Source organism: Cetorhinus maximus, chromosome 36 (assembly GCF_964194155.1).
Source record: "Cetorhinus maximus chromosome 36, sCetMax3.hap1.1, whole genome shotgun sequence".
Classification (NCBI taxonomy): domain Eukaryota; kingdom Metazoa; phylum Chordata; class Chondrichthyes; order Lamniformes; family Cetorhinidae; genus Cetorhinus; species Cetorhinus maximus.
The window spans coordinates 7,212,834-7,220,875 of NC_135914.1; positions in this window are offsets into that span (position 1 = coordinate 7,212,834).

The following is an 8,042-nucleotide window of genomic DNA, read 5'->3' on the forward strand; positions in this document are numbered from 1 at the left end:
GCCGTTGCTTCTTTTGCCCATCACCTTAAATTGATTTCCTCTGGTTCTCGATCCTTCTGCCAACGGGAAACACTTTCTCCCTATCTACTCTATCCAGACCCTAATGAATATGATACCCTTGGCTCAGCTGAGCATTGTGATCATTTGCAAAACTCTCCTCCCCACCATAAAATTTGAACCATAAAACATTGCAGCACAGAAACAGTAGTTTAAACCCATCAATCCTGCACTTCACATAAGCCACCTAGTCTCAACCAACTCTTCTGCTGATTCCCCCTACCCAAGAACACAAGAAATAGGAGTAGGAGTGGACCATATGGCCTGTCAAGCCTGCTCCGCCATTCTATACGATCATGGCTGACCTTGGGCTTCACCTCCACTTCTCTGCCTGTTCCCCGTATCCCTCGATTCCCTGAGAGACCAAAAATCTGTGTATCCCAACCGTAAATGTATTCAACGATGGCGCATCCACACCCTTCTGGGGCAGGGAATTCCAAAGACTCAAGACCCTTTGAGTAAAGTAATTGCTCCTCATCTCAGTCCCAAGTGATCGGCCCCTTATCCTGAGACTGAGCCCCCGTGTTTTAGACTCCCCGACCAGCGGAAACAGTCTCTCAGCATCCACCCTATCAAGCCCCTTCAGAATCTTTTATGTTTCAATCGGATCACCTCTCATTCTTTTAAACTCCAGAGAATGTGGACCCATTTGCTCTGTCTTTGATCATAGGACAGCCCCCTCACCCCAGGGACCAATTTGGTGAACCTTCACTGTACCGCCTCCAATGCAAGTGTATCTTTTAAATGTGGAGACCAAAACCCATTTTCGTTTGCCTCTTTTTTCAAGCAAATCTTTTCTGGAAGCACTCATAAACTTGCTCTATCAACAAGCTGTGTCAGAAAATTTCACGTTCTAACTATGTCATCAAATTTCTAACCTCCACTTTCAAGGTGGAGTTTATGGAACGTAGAGGAAGGGGTGGGAGGAGAGGGCCACTGGAGTTATCAAACCTGGAGGTAACAAAGACAAGGAGGATGGAGTATAGAAGTAGGGAAATCTTGCTTCAACTGTACAGGGCATTGGTGAGACCACACCTAGAACACCTTGTGTTCGGCTTTGGTGACCATTACTTGCATTGGAAGCAGTTCAGAGAAGGTTCAAGAGGGTCATTCCTGGGATTAGTGGTTTGTCTTATGAGGAAAGGTTGAGCAGATTTGGCCTATACTCATTGGAGTTTAGAAGAATGAGAGGTGATCTTATTGAAACATATAAGATTCTGAGAGGACTTGACAGGGTAGATGCTGAGAGAATGTTTCCTCCCATGGGGAAATCTAGAACTAGGGGGAACAGTTTCAAAATAAAGAGTCTCCCATTTAATATGGGGATGAGGAGGAATTTCTTCTGTCAGAGAGTCGTTAGTGTTGGAATTCTTTTTGCCAGCGAGCAATGGAGGCTGGGTCATTGAATATATTTGGCTGAGTTAAACAGATTTTTGATCGACAAGGGGGTCCAGGGTTATGGGGGACATGCAGGGAGGTGGAGTTGAGGCCACAATCAAATCAGCCATGATCTTATTGAATGATGGAGTGGATTTGAGGGGGACGAATGAGCCACTCCTGCTCCTAATTCGTATTTTCTGATGTCTGAGAATTCAGCTGCAGAGTGTCTAAGGTAGAGCACATGCAGATGATGCAGAGGCAGAAGTCTTTGTGATGGAGAGGTTATGGAGTTGGAAGTTCACCTCAGGATCGAACAGGGCACCGAGAGTCTGGTTCAACCTGAAAACTGGCTGGGGAGGTGGCTAGGAATCAGTGACAAGGAAGTAAAGGCTGTGGTAGGGGTCAAAGATGATGGGTTCAATCTTCCCAGCATTGAGCTGGAGGAAGTTAAGCCTCATCCATGACTGACATTAAATAAGCAGTCTGACAGCGTAGACACAATCAGGGCCAAAAGGGATAGAGCTTTCTGGCATAAATCTCATTCATGGAATTACATCAAATTTACAACTTTTAGAAACATCAACATATGTGGGGAAGGTCAAAAACATCCTCACCTCCAGCGAAAATATTTTTAAGTTCTCAAATCTGTAAACCTCAATCCAACTGTGGCTAATTAAGCTCAAGGTAGCAGTGGCGGAGGTTGTGAGTTCAAGTCACACTTGAGCACAGAATCTAGGCTGGAACCTCAGTGCGGCACTGAGGGAGTATAATACTGTTGAAAAGTGTTGTCTTTCAGGTGAGGCATTAAATGGAGGTCCTATCTGCCCTCATAGGTGGATGTAAAAGATATTGACATACTATTTCAATATTTAACCCTCAACAAAAACAGATTATCTGGTGATGTTCACATTACTGTTTATGGGATCTTGGTGTGCGCAAAATGAATGTCTTGTTTCATACAATAGTGCCAACACTTCAAAAAAGTATTTAATTGAATAAGGGGCAGGCCATTTAAGACTAGAATGAGGAGGAATTTCTTCACTCAGAGGGCGGTGAATGTTTGGAATTCTCTACCCCAGAGGGCTGTGGAGGCTCGGTCATCGAGTATGTTCGAGACAGAGATCGAAAGATTTCTATATATTAAAGATATTAAGGGATATGGGGAAAGCGTGGGAAAATGGCGTTGAGGGAGATCAGCCATGTTGAATGACAGGGGAGACCTGAGAGGCTGAATGGTCTATTCCTGCTCCTATGTTCATTGGCTGTAAAGTGTTTTGGGATGTCCTCATGTCTTGAAAGGTGCTTTGCACACGGTGATTGTGCATCTATATTTTAGGAGGTCTGCTTCTGCGGCTATCTTTAATGGCTTTAGGTTAAGGCAGCCTATGTTAAGACTGCTTCCTCCTTGCAGGTAGTGCCTGTGTTGGTAATGGTTCTATGGTGTCATGGTTATCACATTCACTTCACATGAAAATGGTCCCCCACTTTGAAACTTGGTGGAAACATTATTAAAACCAGAGCAAAACGGAATTAACTTTAGCTGCGGTCATTGTGACAGGCTAAGTAAGATTGCATGCTCATCTCATCGGGCTGTGTGGAGGCATGATATTGTTACCAACTGAAGGATTTATAGATTGAAAAGGCTACTGAAAACCTTACCACCCAGAGGCTAAACAGTTAGTCAAGTGCTACAGCTGTGCACTTTGGTCAAAATGAATGAGGATTCAGGGGCTGCTTTAGAATCCTTAGTTATTACAAACTTTTTAATATCTTTTTTTATTCATTCATGGGATGTGGGCATCGCTGGCTGGGCCAGTGTTTATTGCCCATTCATAATTGCCCTTGAGAAGGTAGTGAGCTGCCTTCTTGAACCGCTGCAGTCCATGTGGTGTAGGTACACCCACAGTGCTGTTAGGGAGGGAGTTCCAGGATTTTGACCCAGCGACAGTGAAGGAACGGATGATATATTTCCAAGTCAGAATGGTGAGTGGCTTGGAGGGGAACCTCCAGGTGGTGGTGTTCCCAGGTGGTGGTGTTCCCATGTGTCTGCTTCCCTTTCCCTTCTAGATGGTAGTGGTCGTGGGTTTGGAAGGTGCTGTCTAAGAAGCCTTGGTGAATTCCTGCAGCTCATCTTGTAGAAGGCACACACTGCTGCCACAATGCCTCGGTGGTGGAGGGCGCGAATGTTTGTGGTTGGGTGCCGATCAAGTGGGCTGCTTTGTCCTGGATAGTGTTGAGCTTCTTGAATGTTGTTGGAGTGCACTCATCCAGGCAAGTGGAGAGTATTCCATCACAATCCTGACCGCAGGATTCCTAGCCTCTAACCTACTCTTGTAACCACAGTATTTATATGGCTAGTCCATTTCAGTTTCTGGTCAATGGCAACCCCCCCGGGATGTTGTTAGTGGGGGATTCAGTTATGGTAATGCCAGTGAACATCAAGGGGCGATGGTTGGATTCTCTTTTTTTGGAGATGGTCATTGCCTGACACTTGTGTGGCACAAATGTTACTTGCCACTTGTCAGCCCAAGCCTGGATATTGTCCAGGTCTTGCTGCATTTTGGCATGGACTGCTCCAGTATCTGAGGAGTCACGAATGGTGCTGAAGCTTGTGCAATCATCAGCGAACATCCCCACTTCTGACCTTATGATGGGAGGGAAGTCATTGATGAAGCAGCTGAAGATGGTTGGGCCGAGGACACTACCCTGAGAAACTCCTGCAGTGATGTCCTGGAGCTGAGATGACTGACCTCCAACAACCACAACCATCTTCCTTTGTGCTAGGTATGACTCCAAACAATGGAGAGGTTTCCCTCTGATTCCCATTGACTCCAGTTTTGCTAGGGCTCCTTGACGCCACACTCGGTCAAATGCTGCCTTGATGTCAAGGGCAGTCACTCCCACCTCACTCCACCTCTAGAGTTCAGCTCTTTTGTCCATGCTTGAACCAAGGAGCTGAGTGGCCCTGGCAGAACCCAAACTTAGTGTCAATGAGCAAGTTTTTGCTGAGCAAGTGCTGATTGATAGCCCTGTTGACGACCCCTTCCATCACATTACTGATGATGGAGAGTCGACTGACGGGGCGACAATTGGCCGGGTTGGATTTGTCCTGCTCTTTGTGTCCAAGGCATACCTGGGCAATTTTCCACATAGCTGGTTAGATGCCAGTGATGTAGCTGCACTGGAACAACTAGGGGTGCAGCAAATTCTGGAGCACAAATCTTCAGTACTGTTGCTGGAATATTATCAGGGCCCATAGCCTTTGCAGTATCCAGTGCCTTCAGCCATTTCTTGATATCATGTGGAGTGAATCGAATTGGCTGAAGACTGGTATCTGTGTTCCTTGTCCAAATCCTTCTGGAGAAGGCTGAGAAGGTTCATCCACTTGGCACTTCTGGCTGAAGATTGTAGCAAATGCTTCAGCCTTATCTTTTGCACTGATGTGCTGGGCTCCCCCATCATTGAGGATGAGGATATTTGTGGAGCCTCCTCCTCCAGTTAGTTGTTTATAATTGTCCACCACCATTCATGACTGGATGTGGCAGGATTGCAGAGTTTAGATCTGATCTGTTGGTTGTAGAATCACTTAGCTTTGTCTATCACTTGCTGCTTATGCTGTTTGGCAAGGTCATAGTCCTGTGTTGTAGCTTCACCTGGCTGACACCTAATTTTTAGGTATGCCTGGCGCTGCTCCTGGCATCCCCTCCTGCACTCTTCATTGAACTAGGATTTCTCCCCCGGTAGAGTGGGGGATATGCTGGGCCATGAAGTTACAGATTGTGATTGAGTACAATTCTGCTGCTGCTGATGGCCTATAGTGCCTTGTGGATTCCCATTCTGAGTTGCTAGATCTGTTTGAAATCTATCCCATTTAGCATGGTGGTTGTGCCACACAACACGATGGAGGGTATCCTCAATGTGAAGGCAGGGCTTTGTCTCCACAAGGACCTTGCGATGGTCACTGCTACCGATACTGTCATGGACAGATGGATCTGCAGAAGGCAGATTTGCGATGTCAACCACATGGTTGTGGATCTAGAATCACATGTAGGCCAGACCGGGTAAGGAAGGCAAATTTCCTTCCCCTTGACTGAACCAGTCGGGTTTTTACAACAAAAGCAAAATACTGCGGATACTGGAAATCTGAAACAAAAGAAAAATTGCTGGAAAAACACAGCAGGTCTGGCAGCATTCGTGCACAGATGCTGCCAGACCTGCTGATTTTTCCCAGCAACTTTTGTTTTGGGTTTTTACAACAATCGGTGATGGTTTCAGAGTCATTATTATAGAGGCTTTTCAATTCCAGATTTATTTCGTGACTTTAAATTCCACCAGCTGCTATGGCAGACTGGTCAAGAAAGTAAGAGCCCATGGGATCCAAGGCAAAGTGGCACGTTGTTTCCAAAGTTAGCTCAGAGGCAGAAAGCAGAGGGATGTTTCTGTGACTGGAAGTCTGTTTCCAGTGGGGTTCCGCAGGGCTTGGTGCTGGGGCCCTTGCTGTTTGTGGTGAACACAAGAGATTTGGACTTAAATGTAGGAGATATGATCAAGAAGTTCGTGGATGACACGAAAATTGGTCGGGTGGTAAATAGTGAGGAGGACAGCCGTAAACTGCAAGAGGATATCAATGGACTGGTCAGATGGGCAGAGCAGAGGTGAATGGAATTCAGCCCAGAAAAGTGTGAGGTAGTGCACTTGCGGAGGGCTCACAGGGCATTATGAGTGGTAGGACCCTGGAAAGTACTGAAGATCAGAGGGACCTTGGTGTGCATATCCATTTATCCCTGAAGGTAGCAGGGAAGATAGGTAAGGTGGTTAAGAAGGCATATGGGATACTTGCCTTTATTAGCTGAGGCATAGAATACAAGGGCAGGGAGGTTATGCTGGAACTGTATAAAACACTGGTTAGGCCACAATTGGAGTACTGCGTGCAGTTCTGGTCACCACATTATAGGAAGGATGCAATTGCACTGGAGAGGATGCAGAGGAGATTTACCAGAATGCTGCCTGGGCTGGAGGGTCTGAGCTATGATGAAAGATTGGATAGGCTGGGGTGATGGTCGAGGGGTGTTTTTGTGACTGGATTCCTGTGTCCAGTGGGGTTCCACAGGGATCGGTGCTGTTTGTGGTAAATATAAACGATTTAGACTTGAACGTAGGAAGGTTGATCAGTTAGTTCGCAGATGACACGAAAATTGGTGGGATGGTAAATAGTGAGGAGGTTAGCCTTAGATTACAGGAGGATATAGACGGGCTGGTCAGATGGGCTGATCAGTGGCAAACGGAATTTAATCCAGATAAGTGTGAAATGTTGCACTGGGGCAGGACAAACAAGGCACGGGAATACACGATGAATGGTAGGACCCTGGGAAGTACCGTGGATCAGAGGGACCTTGGTGTGCTTGTCCACCAGTCCCTTAAGGTAGCGGGACAGGTAGATAAGGTGGTTAAGAAGGCATATGGGATACTTGCCTTTATTAGCCGAGGCATAGAATATAAGAGCAGGGAGGTTATGTTGGAATTGTATAAAATGCTGGTTAGGCCACAGCTAGAGTATTGCGTGCAGTTCTGGAATCCACATTATAGGAAGGATGTGATTGCACTAGAGAGAGTGCAGAGGAGATTTACCAGGATGTTGCCTGGGCTGGAGAGTTTTAGTTATGAGGAGAGATCGGATAGACTGGGATTATTTTCCCTAGAGCAGAGGAGATTAAGGGGGGGACATAATTGAGGTGTATAAAATTATGAGGGGCATATATAGGGTAGACAGGAAGGAACTTTTCCCCTTGGTGGAGGGATCAATAGCCAGGGGGCATAGATTTAAGGTAAGGGGCAGGAGGTATAGAGGGGATGTGAGAAAGAATTTTTTCACCCAGAGGGTGGTGGGAATCTGGAACTCACTGCCTGAAAGGGTGGTAGAGGCAGAAACCCTCATAACATTTAAGAAGTATTTGGATGTGCACTTGCGATGCCATGGCTTACAAGGCTATGGGCCTAGTGCTGGAAAATGGGATTAGAATAGTTAGGTACTTGTTTGACAGGCGCAGACTCGATGGGCCAAAAGGCCTTTTTCTGTGCTGTAGACCTCTCTGAGTCTACATTCGTATTAAATGCAAACAAAACAGTATGAACTCTAAAACAAAAACAAAAATAAAAATACCTGGAAAAACTCAGCAGGTCTGACAGCATCAGGAGAGGAATACAGTTATCGTTTCAAGTCCGTATGACTCTTCAACAGAAGTAAGGAAAAATAGAAGAGAGGTGAAATATAAGCTGGTTTAAGGGGGGGGGGGGTGGGACAAGTAGAGCTGGATAGAGGGCCAGTGATAGGGCCACTCTGCTCTCATGCCCACATGTCTGTCCTTGGCCTGCTGCAATGTTCCAGTGAAGCTCAGCGCAAACTGGAGGAACAGCACCTCATCTTCCGACTAGGCACTTAACAGCCTTCCAGACTGAATATAGAGTTCAACAATTTTAGATCATGAACTCTTTCCTCCATCCCCACCCCCATTCCGATCCCCCTTTTTTCCAATAATTTATATAGAATTTTCTTTTCCCACCTATTTCCATTATTTTTAAATGTATTTCCATCCAGTGTTTTAAGA